The following is a 20155-nucleotide window of genomic DNA, read 5'->3' on the forward strand; positions in this document are numbered from 1 at the left end:
GTGGTTCTTTTGCGTTAGAATACCTTGGTCTCGGTAGTAATGCAATAAATGGTAGTTTGCCGTCTTTGTTGGGACAATTCACAAATTTGAATTACCTTGATCTTTCACAAAATGAGTTCAGAGGCCGAGTTCCTGCATCTTTTGCGAAATTGTCAGCTTTGAAATATTTGGATTTGTCCACAAATAAGTTGAGCGGAACGACTTCAGATTTTGTTAGAAATTTAACCGAGATAGAGATCCTAGACATTTCATCGAACTCCCTGCAAGGTACTTTGTCGGGTATAGGTACCTTCTCCAAATTGTCGTATTTGGATATGAATCTCAATAATTTTAATCTCAATCACGATTCAAACTTCAATAGGCGACCTTCCTTTCAACTTCGAGTGTTTGGTGTTCATTCTTGTGTGTTAAACCCCGTGTTTCCTCAATGGTTAAAGAATCAAACTCGGATCATATACTTGGATCTTTCATATACTGGCATCTCTGGAGAATTGCCCGGGTGGCTATGGAATTTAAGCTCTCTCCAAATAATACGTCTTTCAGGCAATCAATTTACAGGTGCATTGCCATGCTTTTCTTTAAACCATGATACTAAAAATCAGTCATTAAACCAAGGGTAAATTAATAAATACACCTTTATATATACCACTTTTCTAAAATTACTACCTTATAAAACAAGTTTCAAAAATTACTACCTTACAAAACATATGTGTGTATAGTTTGCTACCACAGTCACTTTCCGGTGTCTTAAAATTGAATATTCCAACACAATTTGAATTTTCCTTCTAAAATATAAAATTTCTGACCATAATACCCCTCTTCTAATATTTCCTTCTATTACCTCTTTACACATTTTCTTCATCTATTCATCATCTTCTTCTTCTTCTTCTTCTTCTTCTTCTTCTTCTTCTTCCTCTACTTCTTCCTTCATTAAACCAATCTCATCAACGAACAACACTTATCAATTTATCATCCACTAAGTTGAATATTTCAAATCCCACTATATAGATGCAAAATACCCCTCTTATAATAAGTTTCTCCACTTTTACATACATATTCTCCACATTAAAGCAACCAAGTATTTACAATGTATCCCTTTTGGTTCATTAATCATTCTTACAATACAAATACCAATCAAATTCATATGGACAACAACGCTACTGCATTATGATAGATGAACCAACTCAACCAAAACCTTAAGGTGATGGTTGAGGCCCAACTATTATAAATATTCATATTACGCTCCCTCACTCAAATGCCCGTTGGGCTTGAAGAGTGGTTAGTTGTGCACCGGCTCCCCCGTACCGTGGGCTGAGTTTCCACTTCGAGTTCGGTCACACTGGCTCTGATACCATGATAGATGAACCAACTCAACCAAATCCTTAAGGTGATGGTTGAGGCCCAACTATTATAAATATTAATATTACATTAAACAACAACAAAGTTAGGGTTCTAAGTCAAAGTTAGGTGTCTAATTAATTAAAGATTAGACGTAAAATGAGGAATTTAATTTAATTAATTAGTATAAAATTTAATTTGGGTTGTTATTAATAAAACTGAAACACAGAATTAGGGTTTTAGTTTGTTAAGTGTTGATGGTCGATTTGTTATCTTGATTTGTTGATTAGTAGATGATAAGATTGGTGGTTAAGGTTTGATTAAAGGAGATATGAAGAGAGGAGAGATAGGTTGAAGAAAAGAAAAGTGTTTAGTTGTTTATTGGCATAATGTGGAGAAATGTGAAATACTTAAGTGAGGGTATTTTGGTCAATTCACATATTTTATACCGGAAAGTGACTTTGGTAGCAAATTATACACACTCATGCTTTATAAGGTAGTAATTTTTGAAACTTTTTTTTATAAGAGTAATTTTTAAAAAGCGGTATATATAAGGATGTATTTACTGATTTACCTTTAAACCAATCGACAATTTTCAACAATTTTAATACCATCCTTGAAACCAATGATGATTTTTCAACAATTTTCTCACTTTTTTTTTTTTTTTTTTTTTTAGGATCATTGCCGCAACATATAATTTGTGATGGCTTGTGGTGGCTGGACCTTCACAACAACTTACTTACTGGGACAATACCTAAATGGTTGCACAATTTAGAAACTCTAGAAATTATAGACGTGTCCTCAAATCGGCTGTCAGGGGAATTCTTTGATGGAAATATTGGAAAATTCTTATGGTTGCTTGACCTGAGTGACAACATGTTGTCCGGAGAGATACAATTTGGACAAGTACATGTGAATGCTTCATTGGAAATCCTCAGTCTACAAGGAAATCAATTTAGTGGGCCCATTCCCTCACAACTCTGCAATTTTGGGTCGCTTATGGTGTTGGAACTCGCACATAATCGTTTGACAGGACACATTCCTCGCTGTTTAGGCTCCATGCGATTTCATAGTGATGATGGGATTAGCGATACGAGTCTACAAATAGCCGAAATTGTTAAGGGAATAGTTGAATTGTCCACTGGTACAAGAGGGGGTCAGTCCATAATCGACCTCTCGAGCAATTATTTAGTCGGTATAATACCCGAGGAGCTCACTGACATGTTTGGGTTGTTTGCATTGAACTTGTCGTATAACCAACTTACAGGACATATTCCTGAAAATATAGGCAACCTGAAATCTGTTGAATCATTAGATTTGTCGAACAACCATCTTTCAGGGACTATACCCCAGAGCTTGTCTTAAATATCATTTCTGAGCAAGTTGAATTTGTCCAACAATCTCCTACATGGCCCAATTCCAACAGGTAGGCAGCTCCAAACTCTTGTTGACCCATCTATCTATGCCAACAATTTAGGTTTATGCGGATTTCCCTTGCCAAGTTGCACTAAACCTGAGCCTCCACCAAGTTCGACAAATGTTAATCCTACCACTGGAAAACATCATGTCGATAAAGAAGATAAATATGAAAAATTGTGGTTCATCCTAGCCGTAATGTCTGGTGTTGCTACCGGGTTTTGGGGCGTGGTGGGATCTTTGGTAATAAAGAGGAGTTGGAGACAAGCTTATTTTCGATATGTTGAGAATCTTGCTGATAAAATTTATGTGCCAGTGAAAGTAAAGGTAAACAAGTTCAAGAGAAGATTTAATCGGAATTGTTAAAGAAATACTGGTATGAATCCATACCTACAAGAGATCAAGTTAAAGAATATTTATATGTTATATCGATGTTATATTATTTGTATACTTCCTTTCATCGCATAATGCGATTGTAGTTCTATGTACCGTGTATCTTGCGGACATTATACTATTGTGAAATACTGAAATGCAAGTGCAAAAAGGACCATTATTAGAACAGTTGTCTCAAATCTCAGTATTGTTTCGGTCCATTAAATACTCCGTTTCCGAAAAGGCTACGGTTATACTCGGTGTATAGAATCTTTTATACACCACAAGTACCGTAATGACACGTGTCAATGGTGAAACATAAAATTTGATATTTGTTTTAACATTGATTTTATTACATTTTGCAGCCAAAATTTAAAAATAATATTTACCTTAATTAACTTCTTGCCAATTATGTTAATGATTTCCTTTTACCATAAAAACCTTATAATTTGGTAATACTTCCTCCGTTCTAAAATAATTGACGTTTTCAATTTACGAGGTGAGCCTTTGAATTCAATTTATACAAAAATCTTGATCGGAAAATTATAAAAATTACACCATAAAATTCCTTACGAATAGAGCTTTAATATGAGTATACATTTCAACATATTTAGTCATATATTTTGAGAGATATTGAAGAGAGAAGTGAATGTCTCAAAAAGTGAAAACGACAATTAAAAAAAAAACAGAGGGAGTATTATATTAATAATTTACTCTTCTTATTAGAACTATATTAGATACTAGTTTGAATGCCCGTGCGTTGCAACGGGGTAATTAACTTATTTATAATGCAAAAAAAAATGTTATAAGCTTTTAATGTTTACATTATATGTCTAATGATTTGTTTACATATTATTAAAATATCTCTTTAAAAAAAAAAAAAAAAAGATTAATATATATGTGGGTTAACTCTTATTTATAATCATATAATCATCCCACCTTATACAGTTATACTAATCTTTCGAAGTGGGACAATTCTACTATTTATAAGTAAAATATTCACAAAAATTGGATTTTTTTCTGATGTGGGACAATTCTAATATTTATACGTAATATATATTTATCAAACCTGCATTATTTTTCGATAAGGGACAAATAACATACTCAGAATTACCCCATCTTTTTTGCACTTAGTTCGACATCCAACCAGATCTCGAATACCGAATACAGACAATTGCTACTCATTATACTCAATAGTTATATTTAAATTTAATAATATGATCAAGTACTCTACATTAATATTTGTACGTTGTTTTTCTTCAAAAAAAATTTAACATAATTGAGATACGGAAATTTCCCGTGGTACCCCTTAATTTTGTTAGATTTTTCATGTTACCCCTACTTTTAAAAATCTGCTTATGGTACCCTTAAGGTTCTATTTTTTTGCCCATTGTACCCCTTAATGTAAAGGCTGTTAAATGGACGTTAAGTTTGATGGCGTGACAATAAAATAACAATTAAAAAATAATACCCCCTTTATTGTTTTATTGGTACAGATATCTCTCTTTTAAATGCAAATTTATTAACTATATCATTATAATATTGGAAATTTCTCATGTTAACCTTGAACTTTGGTAGATTACACATGCTACCATGGACGTTTTGTTTTCTATTTTTTTTATCATAATTAAAATTTGTGCAAATGATAAGAACCTATACTCTAATGATAGAATATTTTTTAACATAATTCTAATTATATTATATAAACATAGTATATTTACCACACCTACATTATTTTTCAATATGTGACATATAAAATCTATAGGTAGAAAATATAATGATATAAACTTTTAAGAGCTCTCCAAGACAATACTTAAGCGACTCAAAAGATTTTGGGTTGATGCTTAAGTTCCAAGGATGCTCATAGAATCACCCACCTTATGCTATATTTCGATGTGGGAAAATTCTATTTTTTATATGTAGTATATTTATCACACCTATATTATTTTTCAATGTGTGAGATATAACATACTATGAAATACACCATCTTTAATATGTGCAAATTATATGAAATCTATATATACTCTAATGATAGCATTTCTTAAGGTAAATCTAATAATATTATTTTCATAATTTTTTTACCGACATTATTTTGTCAATGAAATTTAAAAGTTTTTATATAAAAATTAGAAACGTCACTTGAATATAAAATAAGAAATACATAGTGCTTGCAGTCTAGTGGTAGACTTGGGTAACCCAAGTGCTTGCAGTCTAGTGGTAGACTTGGGTAACCTCAAAGCTTGCAAAGGCAAGAATTGCGAGGTCCCGTGTTCGAACCCACAGATGAGCAATTGCATGCGGTTATCTCGACGGCCCCAATTGGGGTGGTTTACATGGTCCAGGTGGTGACGCCGGAATGCCTGGGCCCGGGGGGATTAAACCCCTCGTCACCAAAAAAAAAAAAAGAAATACATAGTATATATTATAATAACTAAAAGATTTTCCAAACATTAACTTACGGTAGAAATCATTATTGTAGAGATAGTAATACAAACTCTTTTAAGAGTTATCTCTGACAATACTTGAGGGAATCAAAAGATTTTGAGTTATGACTTCTATTTATAATCATAAGATCACCATGCCTTATGGTAATCTTGCGATGTGGAACAATTCTAATATTTATACATAGTATATTCACCACACTTACGTTACTTTTCCATGTAGGACAAATAACATACTAAGTACACCATTTTTTTTTTTGCACCTACTTTGACATCAACCCGATTTAATAATGAGAAAATATAATACAATACAATATACACTCTAATGATAGCATTTTTTTTTTCACAATCTAATTATATAATTTTCATACGATACTTTTTTTTTCAAATGAAATATAAAGTTTTTATATCAAAATTATAAACATCACTTTAATATAATATAGAAAATGTATATATATGGGACATTTCTATTATTTATACATAATATATTCACAACACCTACATTATTTTTCAATATGGGACATATAACATACTAAAAAGTCTATATCTTTTATATCAAAAAATTTTGGATTAATACCTAAGTTTCAAGGATGCCTCCTATTTATATTTATATAATCACCCTACCGTATACTATTATTTCAATGTGAGATACATAATTTAATTATTTAGACATAGTATGTTCATAATGCCTACATTATTTTTCTATGTGAAAGATATAACATACCAAGAAATACATGTCTCTTCTTAAAAAACCACTATTGTATACATATTATTTTTCTTTGAAGGTAAAACCACTTAGTCCCGATCATTAGATATTGCATTCAGAAGACAACCATTAGTAAAATCTGCAGTTTTGTATTGTGTCAGGAGACTACCATTAGTAAAACCTTTAGTTATTTTTTGATTTTCTTGTTCATGTTCTTAACTCTTTCCCGGGTAGTTCCCAATGATTTCCACTTTATTTTTTTATATCATATCGTAGATAATGATAGAAAATCTTAAGAGCTCTTTAAAACAATATTTATAAGACTCAAAAAATTTTGGGTGGATACATAAGTTCCAAATATGCATCCTATTTATAATCATAGGATCACATCACCTTATACTAATCTTTTGATGTGGGACAATTTTACTATTTATATGTAGTATATTCACCACACCTACTTATTTTCCAATGTGGGACAAAACATACTAAAAAGTACACAATTTTACGTATTAAGAAGTACACCATCTTTAATATGTGCAAATAATATGAAATTTATACTCTAATGATAGCATTTTTTAACACAAAGCTAATTATATTATTTTCATAATTTTTTTAACGATATTTTTTTGCCAAATGAAATGTAAAAGTTTGATATAAAAATTGGAAATATCACTTGAATATAATTTAGGAAATATGTATATTACAATAATTAAAAGATTTTCCACTTTATTTTTTACATAAAAAATTATACTTTCCTAAATTGATTTTTGATGAGGTGGACGCTCTCAGATCGCTCGAAAAAACTCTCTTTTATATATATATATAGATTGATTTAAAAATTTGTAATATGCACTATGATATTGATATCCTTATTAGACATTGGCAATTGTACGTAGTTTTCTTTATACCGATTGAATCTTACGCCTTCCACCACCTGTTCTTCCCTCCGTAGGCCACCCTTACCGTGCCAACCACCACAAATGTCGTCTTCCCGCCAACAACCTTATCGAGTCATCGTTATTAAAGCAAAGCAAATCAAACTATTGACGTTATTAATCGACGTTATTAGTTCGTGACGGACAAGGCGTGTGGGTCGCCGGTGCTCGACGTGGTGGTGGCTGTTGTAGGCTTGGATGGGTGGCTGAAGGAGGCTGGTGATAGGGAGATGTTGAAGGACGGTAGTAGGGGAGGGGAAGGTTGGAGTGTGCGCACACGCATACAAGCAATACACATATTGCTTTGTTCTTATTTTTTTATTTATTTTTCCTTAATTTGTAAAAATAAAAGATGGGATAAGATTTTGGTAAACATAATAATTTGTTATAATTTTAAAACTAATAAAATCTCTAATAATTTGCCTTCATATTGAAAATTATGTAAGATATACTTTACGATTTCAACAATGAAATCAGTCCCAAGATACAATATAGATTTGAATTAATTCAACCCTTTATACAATTAAGACGGAATAAAGACTAACCTTGATCCATGTCTTACAGACGCAATCAATTCAATAAGAAGTATAAACCAATTGATTCTCCTCCTTAACCCTTTCCTTTACGTTTCTTTGATGATGGAGGAAGAAACAGACCTTTTCACCCCTTTCACTTTTCTTTTCTATTGTACGTATGCTTTGTCGTTTTTGTCAGTATGAATGAATCTTATTATTTAACTTTCATTATATATATAATACATTACGTACCTTTTCGCACAATCAAACCCGATCGTACCTTTTCGTGAAAGACGACGTATATTAGGGTAAGGTAGGAGGGATTAATAATTCCCGTACTTTAATTACATTTAATCGAGACCGATCCATCACGGTATCGTCTTTTATATTAAAGTCTCGTAATATTTAATATGAACTTAACTTATATTTAAACCCGAAACACTTAGGCCACTCGAATATAATTAAATATTCTAACATTCTCCCACTTGGCCTTTGTGTTGTCTTAATGGTTCAATAATACTATAATGTGCACTTTTATGTTAAGCTCACTAACTTTCATATCCTTAATCGAAATAGAACTAATTGGATCATGGCGGTCACACGTCATTTACTAATCGACATGATTCCTTCCATGTATCACAAATCAATTCCAAATCTAGGTAAAACTTTAATTTGAGAAGAACATTAATTCTCACAATTAGTCACATGTAATCTAATAACTGTAATGTATACATATACTATAATGATTAACATGTCTATTATAACAGAAACAATACTATAAGTGAATTCTAGATGTCACATTTATTATAAGCATATTAACTTCATAATAACAAGGCCTTTGATACAACACCCATGCGTTCTACATGGCCAATGAACGCCTTGGGTGGTAATCCCTTAGTTAATGGATCTGCCACCATTTTATCCGTTCTTATATGCTCAAATGACACTCTTTGCTTCTGTACCTCCTCTTTGACCGATAAGAACTTTAATTCCATGTGTTTAGCACCCTTGGAGTATTTATCGTTCTTAGAGAAGAAGACGGCTGCAGAATTGTCACAATAAATTCTCAGCGGCTTGGCAATACTATCGACAATCCCAAGTCCCGAGATAAAGTTTCGCAACCACAATGCATGAATAGTGGCCTCAAAGCATGCCACAAATTCGGCTTCCATAGTAGAAGTAGCAATGACAGACTGCTTCCCACTTTTCCATGATACTGCCCCTTCACTAAAAAGGAACAAGTAGCCAAATGTTGATTTTCTACTATCAACACATCCAGCATAATCTGAATCTGAATAACCAATCACCTCAAGATGATCGGATCTCCTATAAGTAAGCATGAGCTCCTTAGTGCCTTGTAAGTACCTAAGGACCTTCTTTGCAGCTTTCCAGTGGTCCATCCCGGGATTACTTTGGTACCGACCCAACATTCCAACAGCAAAGCTGATATCTGGTCGAGTACATGTCTGAACATAGTTCAAACTCCCAACCACAGATGCATAGGGAATTCTCTCCATTTCTTTTCGTTCCAATTCATTACGGGGACATTGCATTTTACTAAATTTGTCCCCTTTCTGTATAGGAACTATCCCCGCGGAGCATTCATTCATTCTATATCTCTCTAAAACTTTGTCAATGTAAGCTTTCTGAGACAACCCTAACAATCCTTGTGATCTATCACGGAAAATTTCAATTCCGATCACATAGGATGCCTCACCCATATCTTTCATTTCAAAGTTCTTAGATAGATATTTCTTTACGTCATGCAACATGCCTAGATCATTCGCAGCTAGCAAAATATCGTCAACATATAAGACTAAAATAACAAATCTGCTCCCACTGATTTTAATGTAGATACACCGATCAACAGTAATCTCTACAAATCCATATGGCGTGATGGTATCATTAAACTTTAAATACCATTGTCTAGAAGCTTGTTTTAGTCCATATATCGACTTCCTCAGCCTACACACCTTATCTTCATTACCCGGGGATGCAAATCCCTCAGGTTGGTCCATATATACTTCTTCCTCAAGCTCACCGTTTAGAAAAGCGGTCTTTACATCCATTTGGTGAAGCTCTAGATCATAATGAGCTACCAAAGCCAAGACAATTCTTAAAGAATCTTTCTTTGACACCGGAGAGAAAGTTTCTTTATAGTCAATACCGTCTTTCTGAGTAAAACCTTTGGCAACAAGTCGAGCCTTATACCTTTCAATGTTACCTTTAGAGTCCCTTTTGGTCTTATAGACCCATTTCGACCCAACGGCCTTAGAACCCTCGGGCAACACTACTAAGTCCCATACTTTGTTGTCATCCATAGATTTCATCTCTTCTTTCATGGCAATTAACCACTTTTCAGAATTATCACTTTCCATGGCCTTACGGAATGAGACGGGATCCTCACTAATGCTCAAGTCACATTCAACGTTATATGTCTCGTAGTCATCTGGGATGGCTGATCTTCTTTCTCTTATAGATCGCCTTAATTGTTCCTCTGGAACATTGACTACCCTCCTTTGCCTTACAGGTTGCCTTGACTGTTCACGTGACATATCATTCTCCCCTTGAATTGTGACTTGATCATCATTGTTATTGTCATTTTGTGGGTCTTGCACTTCGTTTCGTTGTTGTCCCATTATGTCATTTGACTGTGACGACATGATTGGTACAATAATTTCATGTGCAACTTCAGGAGAAGAAACTTCAACCTGAATTTCTTTAATGTCCACTTTTCGTGGTTCAATGCTCCCACTAGTTTGACCGTTCTCAATGAATCTAGCATTTCCAGTCTCTACTATTCTCGTACTGTGATTAGGGCAGTAAAATCTATACCCCTTTGACTTTTCAGGATAGCCAATGAAATAACCACTGACTGTCCTAGGATCTAGCTTCTTTTCATTTGGGTTATACAACCTTACTTCAGCTGGACAACCCCAAACTCGAAGATGTCTTAAACTCGGTTTCCTTCCCGTCCACAGTTCATAAGGAGTCTTAGGAACTGCTTTACTAGGAACCCGATTTAAAACATAGGTTGATGTCTTTAATGCATAAATCCATAGTGAAAGAGGTAAAGAACAATTACTTAACATGCTCCTAACCATTTCCATTAAAGTACGGTTCCGCCTTTCTGCAACACCGTTCTGCTGAGGTGTACCGGGCATTGTATATTGTGCACAAATACCCCTACTTTCAAGTAACTTTGCAAATGGACCAGGACACTGTCCATTTTTAGTAAACCTTCCATAAAACTCACCACCCCTATCCGATCTCACAATTTTCACTTTCTTTTCCAGCTGCCTTTCCACCTCATTTATGAATATCTCAAGGACATCCACAGAATGAGCCTTTTCATGCAACAAATAAGTGAAACCATACCGCGAGAAATCATCTATAAAAGTGATAAAGTACTTTTCACCACTCCAAGATGGAGTGTCAAAAGATCCACAAATGTCGGTGTGTATAATTTCTAAAAGCTGAGAGCTTCTTGTAGCTGATTTCTTTACTGTATGTTTAGTCTGCTTACCTTTAATGCAGTCTACACACACATCTAAGTCACTAAAATCCAATTGAGGTAGAATTTCATCTTTTACCAACCTCGTTAACCTTTCTTTGGATATGTGACCTAGCCTTTGATGCCACAAGTAAGCTGATTTTTCATTCGATGCACTACGTTTAATACCTTGACACTCAACATAAAATAGGGAATCGGAAAATTTAACATCAAGATTGAACCTATAAAGTGAATCAATCAAAGTACCACTACCATAAAAGTATTCATTACGGTACATAGAAAATACACCATGTCCAAACTTAAAGTTAAAACCTAAATTATCCAATTTACTTAATGATACAAGATTTCTAGCACAATCGGGTACATAGAGACAATCTGTAAGATCTATATGACAACCAGTGTCTAAGATTAATCTGTAAGTCCCAATGCCCTCAATGCGTGCTTTCATCCTATTTCCAGAGGATACAAACTGTTCAGCTCCTCTTATGGGCTGGATCATACGATATCCCTGTTTAATGTGAGAAATATGAGTAGTTGCACCAGAATCTAACCACCAAGTATTACTAGGTACTTCTATAAGATTTGATTCAAAGCAAACAAAACTATAATGTTTACCTTTCTTTTCGAACCATGCCTTCCTTTTAGGACAATCCTTCTTGAAGTGTCCCGTTTTCTTACAAAAGTGACACTTCTTCTCTTTCTGGATCGCACTTTCAGGTCCCTTAAAGAAAGACTTTCCCTTCTTACCATTCTTACCCTTCTTACTCGGTTTAGCCTTGCTGCTGCTGGCACCATCATGACTCAAGAAATGAACAGCTTGATCTTTCATCTTCTTTAATCTCCCCTCTTCCTGTATAAGCATGGCTTTTAACTCTTGATAGTTCCATTTATCTTTAATGGTGTTATAGTTCACCTGAAACTGGCCAAACTCATAAGGTAGAGAGTTAATGATGAATTGGACCAAGAAAGTATCACTTACGTCCATCCCTAAAGTCTTCAACTTTGTCACGCCGGGTTAGACATGTGTGTCACATGATCATGAATCGGTTGAGACCAGTCAAACCTTTTAGTAGTTAGCTCACTCATTAAACTACCAACAATTGACTTATCATTAAATCCGATTGTGAACACTCCTTTACTTTAAGCATGAATTCCCTTGCTTTCTCTCGTTCTAGGCATGGAGGGCTTAATGTTATCAACCATTGTCATCCTCATGAGGTGTAAACCCAACCTGTTAGATTTCTCCCAAGCCTGATAATGACACTTTTCTACCGGAGCTCTCGGTGTAATTTTTGTTGGCACCTCATCCGGGATGGCAATGTCCAAAGCCATTATACCCGGGTATACTTTGGATCTTTAATGCCCACTCATCATAATTAAGCCCATTAAACTTTACAAAAGAGTCAGCAGATGCAAACATATTTGGAGATGCTGCAAACATTTATACATGTTACCAATTAGTGCTTTGAAAAACTATCATACAGATTCAAATAATATTATATAAACTTTTATACATGTATTTAAATGACCTTTGGGCAACACTTAAATACAAGTAACCGTCATTGATGTTAATATGTACTTTAACAATTAATTATTAACACACATGAATCAAATAAGAATGTTATCTTTGGATATACATACTATTTGACCCAATTTATGAATAACTAATCCTTTTATATTATCAACTATATTTAATGACCCACCTTTGGGTGATCTCCCAAAATATAGATGACAAAAAAATTAATTAATTGATCAATCAAACTATAATGTCATTTTAACCATCTCTTTTAATCATGATCAATTAAAACTTTAATTTCAAATGTCTAGATGTAATATAACAAGGCCACTTTGGTGACTAACATGTGATATACAAAATAAACTTTTGACTTTAATGGTAAATTTTCAATGTGTTAATACTTCATAACATTAATTTACCCAAATCTCTAACTTGTATCATTTACAGAATTACAGGCTTATGTTCATTCCGCCCTTAGCACTTACGTGCATAATGTCACTAATCAATGGAACGAGACATAAACAAAATATTCATCGTATAAAGGTCCTATCATATTATTCTCACTCTCATCAGTGTACATATTAACAATCAAACCATTGACTTAATTACATAAACAAAAACGATTCAGTGGACAGAATTTGTGATCATTAATAGCCCATATAAGAAACGTTAAAAGCAGAATCAATACAAACTTTTTCTTTCTGTCAAATATATGTGGTGTCCATCACTGATTGTTTATTTTGCATATAGTTCTTTGATTTATGCAACATAATTCAACGTGCAATATATGCCTATAAAATCCAATGGATAATAACAAAAGTGATGCAGCGGACGCAAGTGTTGAAGTATTTCAACATACAGTGATTTGAATCATCTATCTGACATTTAACAGTATACCAATGACTATAAACAAAATCAATAGTTAATTCGTGAACCCATACAATCAGAATGACAATTCTTTTATAGGCAAATTAATCAAATCTATAGTTGCTCTGATACCAATTTAAGATATACTTTACGATTTCAACAATGAAATCAGTCCCAAGATACAATATAGATTTGAATTAATTCAACCCTTTATACAATTAAGACGGAATAAAGACTAACCTTGATCCATGTCTTACAGACGCAATCAATTCAATAAGAAGTATAAACCAATTGATTCTCCTCCTTAACCCTTTCCTTTACGTTTCTTTGATGATGGAGGAAGAAACAGACCTTTTCACCCCTTTCACTTTTCTTTTCTATTGTACGTATGCTTTGTCGTTTTTGTCAGTATGAATGAATCTTATTATTTAACTTTCATTATATATATAATACATTACGTACCTTTTCGCACAATCAAACCCGATCGTACCTTTTCGTGAAAGACGACGTATATTAGGGTAAGGTAGGAGGGATTAATAATTCCCGTACTTTAATTACATTTAATCGAGACCGATCCATCACGGTATCGTCTTTTATATTAAAGTCTCGTAATATTTAATATGAACTTAACTTATATTTAAACCCGAAACACTTAGGCCACTCGAATATAATTAAATATTCTAACAAATTATTCATTCCATAATTAAAAAATAGATTCCTGTTACGAAATATCTAAAGATATTATATGGATGTCCATATATTACCGTATCTTTAGGAGATATTCTATTACCATATTACATATGTACTCTTCTACTATATATACCCTTCATATGAATAAAGCTGAATACGTTTTCTGCTCTCCCTATTCTCTCACAACTCTCTTTTATTCATAACACGTTATCAGCACGAATCTCTAACCCTAGTTTATAATTTGTTCACCGAAACGGTAAGAACTTGGTAAGACCTCTTAGTTTAATTTTTATTCGCATAAATACATACAGTTTTGTTAAAAAAAAAAAAAAGTAATAAATTATTTCGTTACATAGTGCTGCCGCAAACATACATGCTATGCCAATTTTACACGAACATATATGCTCTGACAATTCACATGCAACTTTACATGAACATACATGCACTTTGACAACTCACATGCTTGTTACATTATATTATGCTACTGCCGCAATTTTTTTATTTTTATTTATTATTTTGTTTTATCCGTATTTGGTTTAAATCCATCGCAGGCTCATCTTATCATTGTTAATTATTTGTTTTAATCGTATTATAATTAACTTGTTTTATTTTCTTGATAGTTTAAGCATGTCGAATTTGAACAAACTTGATTTTGCGGCCTTGAATATCTCTGGAAGTAATTATTCTGAATGGGTGTTAGATGCCGAGATGTATCTTAAGTCTTATGCCCTTGGTGAGATATAAGGACGTATGAAATGTATGATGTCCATATAATGGTACAATTTTATATTTATTTTCTTATTTTAAAGTTTTACGCATATATCTTATTACATGTAATTTATTTTATGAAGATTATGGAAGCTATATATGGAGATGTATGCCTTGCGGATAGTGCGACTACGCACACAATTCTTAAAAATAAGAAGTATTTTACTTGTCTTAAAGAGGAAAAGACAAATGTTTGTACAATTGCTGGTAGTACAGAATTAATTGAAGGCTCAGGAAGAGCTAATATTTTGTTGCCTAATGGAACAAATATTGAAATACAGGAAGCTTTGTACTCTCCTAAGTCAAAAAGAAATTTGCTGAGTTTTAATGATATCCGTAGAAATGGATTTCATGTTGAGACAGCAAATGAGAATGGGGTTGAATACCTATATATCACACGTTCAAATTTGAACAAGAAAAGTGTGTTGGAAAAACTACAAGCGTTATCTTCTGGCTTGTATTATATGAAAATTTGTGCAGTTGAATCTCATGCACTAGTAAACGAAAAGTTTACAGATAAAAACAAGTTTATTGTTTGGCATGACCGGTTTGGCCATCCCGGATCATTAATGATGCGAAAAATCATTGAAAATTCACGTGGACATTTATTAGAGAATCATAAGATTTTTCAAACTAGTGAGTTTTCATGCGCCGCTTGTTCACAAGGTAAATTAATTATTAGGCCATCACCTACAAAGATAGGGAATGAATCCCTTACATTTCTGGAAAGGATACAAGGTGATATTTGTGGACCTATACATCCACCAAGTGGACCATTTCGATACTTTATGGTATTAATTGATGCATCAACTAGATGGTCACACGTATCCTTGTTATCAACTCGCAACCTAGCGTTTGCAAGATTACTAGCTCAATTGATAATATTAAGAGCTCACTATCCAGATTATCCCATTAAGACTATCCGTTTTGACAACGCTGGTGAATTTAGTTCACAAACTTTTGATGATTATTGTATGTCTATTGGGATAAGTGTTGAACATCCTGTAGCACATGTTCACACTCAAAATGGTCTTGCTGAATCATTAATAAAACGCATTCAATTAATTGCGAGACCAATGCTTATGAGGTCTAAATTGCCTATTTCGGCATGGGGGCATGCTGTTTTACATGCAGCATCACTAATTCGCATCAGACCAACGAGTTATCATAAATCATCTCCCCTAAAGTTGGTTTTTGGTCACGAACCAAATGTTTCTCATCTAATAATTTTTGGTTGTGGTGTATATGTTCCAATTAGCCCACCACAACGTACAAAGATGGGACCCCAAAGAAGGTTGGGAATATATGTTGGGTTCGAATCTCCATCAATTATTAAATTTTAGAGCCATCTACAGGAGATTTATTTACGGCCCATTTTGCTGATTGTCATTTTGATGAATCACTTTTCCCAACGTTAGGGGGAGAAAATAAACAACTGGTAAAAGAGATAAGTTGGCATGAATTATCATTATCTCATTTAGATCCTCGTACTAAAGAATGTGAACTTGAAGTTCAAAGGATAATTCATTTACAACGGTTAGCAAACCAACTGCCAAATGCCTTCACTGATCCAAAAGGAGTGATAAAATCTCATATACCAGCTGTAAATGCTCCAGCTAAAATTAATGTCCCTGAAGGACTTTCAATTGCAAATGAGTCTAAGGCACGCATGAAGCGTGGTAGACCTATTGGTTCCAAAGATAAAAATCCTCGAAAACAAAAAGGAGCAAAAGTTGATAATGGCAATGTTGAGGATAAGATAGCTTTTGAAAAGACCCTTGAAAAGCTTGGAGACATGACTGATAATATTAATCTAGAAGAGATTCAAAATGCACGAAAATAAAAATTGTGAAGAGATCTCGATAAATTATGTCATGTCTAGAAAAACATGGAACCGAAACAAAATCGACGTCGATGATGATGTTTTTGCATTTAATGTAGCGCTTGATATCATGCATGAAAATGAGGATCATGAACCAAAGTCTCGTTGATCGGTGCGGACGAGAATTGATTGGCCTAAATGGAAAGATGCTATTGAAGCAGAATTAAAATCATTGGCTAAACGAGAAGTGTTTGGGCCAGTAATTCGCACACCCAGTGGAGTAAAGCCAGTAGGCTACAAATGGGTGTTTGTGCGAAAAAGAAATGAAAAAGGCGAGATAGTCAGATATAAGGCTCGTTTAGTTGCACAAGGTTTTTCACAAAGACCTGGTATTGATTATGAAGAGACATATTCTCCTGTAATGGATGCAACTACTTTTCGATATCTGATTAGTCTGGCTATTAGGGAAGGACTTGATTTACGTCTTATGGACGTTGTTACAGCTTATTTATATGGCTCACTTGATAATGATATACACATGAAACTCCCTGAAGGTTTTAAGCTTCCCGACACATTAAAATCAAGTCCAAGAGAGCAATATTCAATCAAGTTAAACAAATCTTTGTATGGTTTGAAACAGTCCGGGCGTATGTGGTATAACCGTCTTAGTGAATATTTGTTAAAAGAAGGTTATAAAAATGACCCTATTTGTCCTTGTCTATTCATAAAGAGGTCAAAATCCGGATTTGTGATTATTGCTGTTTATGTTGATGATCTTAATATTGTTGGAACTTCTGAAGAAATTACAAAAGCCGTTGAATGTTTGAAGAAAGAATTTGAGATGAAAGATTTAGGAAAAACAAAATTTTGTCTTGGTCTGCAAATTGAACATCTTGACAGTGGAATTTTGTTACATCAAGGGACCTACATTGATAAAGTGCTAAAACAGTTTAAAATGGATAAAGCACATCCGTTGAATACTCCTATGATTGTAAGAACACTTAATGTGAAGAACGACCCGTTTCGACCTCGTGAAGAAAATGAGAAAGTTCTTGGTCCTGAAGTACCGTACTTGAGTGCAATTGGAGCTTTGATGTATCTTGCTAGTCATACTCGACCCGACATATCTTTTTCAGTAAATCTCTTAGCAAGATATAGCTCTTCTCCAACTGAAAGGCATTGGAATGGAGTCAAACATTTACTCCGTTATCTTCGAGGTACGTCTGATATGGGTTTATATTATTCTAATAAATGCAAAAGAGAGTTAGTTGGTTTTGCAGATGCAGGTTATATTTCTGACCCACATAATAGTCGCTCTCAAACTGGCTATGTGTTTACATGTGGTAATACTCCTATCTCATGGCGCTCCGTGAAGCAAACTATAGCCGCCACTTCTTCAAATCATGCGGAGTTGTTAGCAATTCATGAAGCTAGTCGAGAATGTGTATGGTTGAGATCAGTTATTCATCATATTGAAGGATCATGCGATCTATCTCCAAGAAATAAGTCACCAACCATTTTACATGAAGATAATACTGCATGCATCGCTCAATTCAAGTCAGGATTCATCAAGGGTGATAGAACGAAGCACATTTTGCCGAAATTCTTTTTTACTCATGATCTTCAAAAAGATGGTGTCATTAGTGTTCAACAAATCCGCTCTAGTGAAAATATCGCAGACATTTTTACCAAGGCACTTCCGAGCAAGACATTTGAGAATCTAATCTATCAACTTGGGCTACGTCGTCTCAAGGATGTCAAGCGATGTTTTAATGAAGGGGAGTAAATACGCGTTGCACTCTTTTTCCCTTAGCCATGGTTTTGTCCCACTAGGTTTTCCAGGCAAGGTTTTTAACGAGGCAACATTTAGTGCGTATTACGGAGATTATTGTACTCTTTTTCCTTTATTAGATTTTTGTCCCATAGGGTTTTTCTAGTAGAGGTTTTAACGAGGCATTTTCTCCGATGATGGACATCCAAGGGGGAGTGTTACGAAATATCTAAAGATATTATATGGATGTCCATATATTACCGTATCTTTAGGAGATATTCTATTACCATATTACATATGTACTCTTCTACTATATATACCCTTCATATGAATAAAGCTGAATACCTTTTCTGCTCTCCCTATTCTCTCACAACTCTCTTTTATTCATAACAATTCCGACATATGTTTAAGTTTTATTGGTGGTGTATAGAAGATTCTATACACCGAGTGTAACCGTAGCAACTTCCGTCTGTTTCCTCCTTTCTTTCTTTTTTAGTACTTTGTAAGTTTTTTTTTTTTTTAAACACAACCTTTAAAAGTTTTTTTTTTCTACACCGTCTTTAAAAAAAGTTTGTAAAACACAATCTCTAATAATTTTTTTGTACTGCGTAAAGAAACTTTCTTTCTCGTTGCCAAAAAAAAAAAAAAAAATTGTTGTCAAACATGACATTTTGGCCAGAATTTAACCACTCGCAATGGGGTGACTTTCGGTCGATGTTTGAGATAGCAAACGAGGTCGGTTTGAGGTGTTCTAAGACTCGTTAGAAAGGTGGGAAAACAAGCTTTCAAGGGGTTATCAATACGGTGGTGATAGATGGCCTTCTATGGGGTATATTGGTGTGTAAAGTAAGGTGGTGTTTAAAAGGTTATTTAAAAGGTTGTATTTGATAAAAAAAACCTTTTTAACATGATATTTTGGCGATTTGGCTTTAGAGTTGGTAAATTTACGTGACTCGTGTCATTAAGGTCATTGAAGTCGCAAAATTCAGTACTAGTTTGCGGCGACACCAAAACGTGGGGCGGAATCTATAATAAGGTAAGTCGTAATGAAATCCCTTTGTGAAATTTAGCTCTTAAGTTTTACTTGAAATTTAGCTCATAAGTTATAACAAGATATGGCCCTAGCTTTTCAAAAATCTTATCTATATTAATACAAAAGATAATACTCAATCCTCAGCGCACCATGTTAGTAATGTAGTTTTTTTTTTTTTTTTTTTTTTTTTTTTTTTTTTTTTTTTTTTTGGGAAATTCATGTTATGGTGGGACCTGTGAGTGTGCAATGTATTTATTTCTTCAGATTTCCGTCTTTTCAAACATGCGATAAATTCCATCTTACAACAAATTCTATGAAATAATATTATGAAAAAATTATATGAATTAATATTATGAAATGATTTTATACATTCTGTATGAATAAAATTAATAACATATACGCAGAATGAATTACAAATGCGAGTAAATGAAATTGAATTACATAATTTTTA

At 33.8% G+C, this 20155-nt stretch overlaps 1 protein-coding gene and 1 long non-coding RNA gene across 2 annotated transcripts in view; one reads left to right on the plus strand and one right to left on the minus strand.

Annotated features, from left to right (window-relative positions):
• Positions 1–20155, plus strand: part of LOC141606772 (receptor-like protein EIX2) — a 144097-nt gene that overhangs the window by 56299 nt on the left and 67643 nt on the right. The gene's annotated exons all lie outside the window — the stretch shown is intronic.
• On the minus strand, positions 11425–14037 carry LOC141609502 (uncharacterized). The gene is made up of 3 exons (XR_012527444.1): positions 13861–14037; positions 11853–12668; positions 11425–11745 (listed from the first exon to the last, which is right to left on the minus strand). It is a non-coding gene; the product is annotated as an uncharacterized LOC141609502 (long non-coding RNA).

Source organism: Silene latifolia, chromosome 10 (genome assembly GCF_048544455.1).
Source record: "Silene latifolia isolate original U9 population chromosome 10, ASM4854445v1, whole genome shotgun sequence".
Lineage (NCBI taxonomy): Eukaryota > Viridiplantae > Streptophyta > Magnoliopsida > Caryophyllales > Caryophyllaceae > Silene > Silene latifolia.